Source organism: Delphinus delphis, chromosome 7 (assembly GCF_949987515.2).
Source record: "Delphinus delphis chromosome 7, mDelDel1.2, whole genome shotgun sequence".
Classification (NCBI taxonomy): Eukaryota; Metazoa; Chordata; class Mammalia; order Artiodactyla; family Delphinidae; genus Delphinus; species Delphinus delphis.
The window spans coordinates 6,598,590-6,601,361 of record NC_082689.1 but is presented as its reverse complement, the minus strand read 5'-3'; the positions used below and the strand labels follow the sequence as shown (position 1 = coordinate 6,601,361).

Sequence of the window (2,772 nt, the reverse complement as noted above, 5' to 3'; positions counted from 1 at the left end):
GAGAGAAGTCCTCTTTCTTCTGGATTTGCCAGTTCCAAAGACAAAAGCTGTCTGCAGCTCACTTGCCCCCAGGCTTCTCTCCTTATGGCATCTTGGAAGCCATACGCAGTAGGGGAGAATGAGGGCATCGCTCAGAGAGAAGCAAAGCTGAGTGGGGGGAGTGTGGTGGAGGAGCAGAAGGGTTTCTTAAGTCAAGCACAAAAAATATTAACTGTAAAAAGAAGTAGGGGCTTCCCTGGTGGTGCAGTGGTTAAGAATCTGCCTGCCAATGCAGGGGACACGGGTTCGATCCCTGGTCCAGGAAGATCCCACATGTCGCGGAGCAACTAAGCCTGTGTGCCACAACTACTGAGCCCGCGTGTCACAACTACTGAAGCCCACGTGCCTGCAGCCCATGCTCCGCAACAAGAGAAGCCACCGCAGTGAGAAGCCTGCGCACCGCAAGGAAGAGCAGCCCCCGCTCACCGCAACTAGAGAAAGCCCGCGCACAGCAACGAAGACCCAGTGCAGCCAAAAATAAATAAATAAATAAATTTATATAAAAAGAAAAGAAATGGATACATTTGACTACATTAAAAATTGAAAACTGTTCATTAAAAGACAACATGAAGTAAAGAAATAGAGTAAAGAAAGACATTTGTAACTAAAACAAAAGAATATAGTCTTTTGAATACATAATAATATAGATTAATAACACATATATATTCCAGGTCAATATGAATCCATCCATAAAACTAAGACAGACAACACAATAGAAAAACGGAGCGAAGATTGGAACACACCCCTCTCAGCAGTGGAACTCTGGCCAGTAAACATTACTAGTCAGGGAAATACAAATTAAAACCACAACAAGATACCATTTTGTACCATCTGATTGGTAAAAATTTTAAAGTCTGGTAATAATACCAAGTGTTGGTAAGGCTATGAAGCAACTGGAATTTACTGACAAGAATGTAAATTAGTTCAACCACTGTGGGAAACACTTGGGCATTATCTACACACTTTTAACCAACCACTTTCCTCCTACCTAAGGAGTCTATACCCCAGAGAAGTTCACATGCCCTAGAGAAGCCTAGGAACAGGTGCACCTAGGAACACAGATGAGCATGTCAGTAACAGCCCGAAAATAGAATCACACTGCAGTAGTCTGCAAAGGCTGCTGTAACACTGGAACACAGACTGGGTGGCCTAAACCACAGAAGTTTATTTCCTCCCAGGTCTGGAGCCTGGAAGTATGAGAACAAGGTGTCGGCAGAGTGTTTCTTCTGAGGGCTCTCACCTTGGCTTGTAGAAGGTGTCTCTCCCCTCTGTCTCCATAAGGTCTTCCCTGTGTGTCTGTGTCCTAATCTCCTAATCTCCTCTTATAAGGACCAAGTCATACGGGGTTAGGTCCCACCCCCATGACCTCATTTTCACATAGTTACCTTCTCAAAGTCCTTATCTCCAAATATCAGAGGTGCTGGGGGTTAGGAATTCAACCAATGAGTTTTGCGGGGAGACACAATTCATCTCATAACACAAACCTAATAATGTCAGTCAACAGGAGAATGGATAGATTGTGGCCTGTTCCTACAGTGGAATCGATTGCAGTGCAAACAGCTAAGCTATATGTAACGGAAACCATGGCTGAATCTTAACAAAAGCACCGTTGAGTCTCGGAAGCTGAGTTGGGCCCCTAGATGGACCACGTAGTCTTCTCCTCAAGGAAGGGCCTGGGGTCTCAGCTGCTGGAGTTGCTTCTAGCAGGTGCCTTCAGCCCTCAGCTCCTCCAGGAACTGCTTCAGTTACGGAAGCTGCCTCAGCCGAGGTCGCACCCAACCAGGACGGCCCACACCCAGGACGATCACTGCAGCCATCTTGGCCCAGCTCCAGGCAACTCTGAAGGACCCCGCATGTCAGCCAAGGCTGTCATTGGACCTGAATTGCAGCTCAGTCCTCTGCCCACTCTTGCTTCTGTCCCCCACCTTTCCTTGCACAGGTGTTAGTCCCCAGGGCAGTCTTTAATAAATATCTGGTGCTCTAACTTCCATCTCAGCATCTGTTTCCTGAGGAACCCCACTTGGGACAGCTGGTTCCAGGAGTGGTCCTAGAAAGGAGGTTGTATTCGTTTCCTGGGGCTGCCGTAACAAATTACCATGGACTGGGTGGATTAAAACAACAGATACGCATTCTCTCGCAGCTCTGGGAGCCAGAAGTCTAAAACCAAGATGTTGGCAGGGTTGGTTCCTTCTGTAGGCTCCCAGGGAGAATCTGGTGGCTTCTGGTGGTCCTTGATGTCCATGGCTTGTAGATGCCTCACTCTAATCTTTGACTCCGTCTTCACATCAACTTCTCCTCTGTGCCTTCTCTCCTTCTCTCTCCCTTTTTAATTTTTTGGCCACACCGCGCACCTCGTGGGATCTTAGTTCCCCCACCAGGGATCGAACCCGGACCCCCTGCAGTAGAAGTGCAGAGTCCTAACCACTGGACCACTAGGGAATTCCCCTCTTTTTTTTATAAATACACTTGTCATTGGATTTAGGGTCCACCCTAATCTAGGAGGATCTCGTCTTGAGATTTTTAACTTAACTACATTTTCAAACACCATTTTTCCAAATACAGGTACAGTCCGAGGTTCCAGGACACATACAGTTTTGTGGGGCCACAGTTCAACCTGCTACACAGGTGATAAGGTGGGGTTTTGAACCCTGTCCTGATGGAATCCAGACACAAAGTGGAGCTCTAATTGCTGCCACTTTCTCTGGCAGAGTGTTGGAAGGGAATGCATTAACT

The 2,772-nt window shown here is 47.1% G+C and overlaps 1 non-coding gene across 1 annotated transcript; it reads right to left on the bottom strand.

The window, feature by feature from the left end:
* Positions 1-2,405: 2,405 nt before the first annotated feature.
* TRNAR-UCU (transfer RNA arginine (anticodon UCU)) lies at positions 2,406-2,478 on the bottom strand. The gene has a single exon. It is a non-coding gene; the product is annotated as a tRNA-Arg (tRNA).
* Between the last annotated feature and the right edge of the window lie 294 nt (positions 2,479-2,772).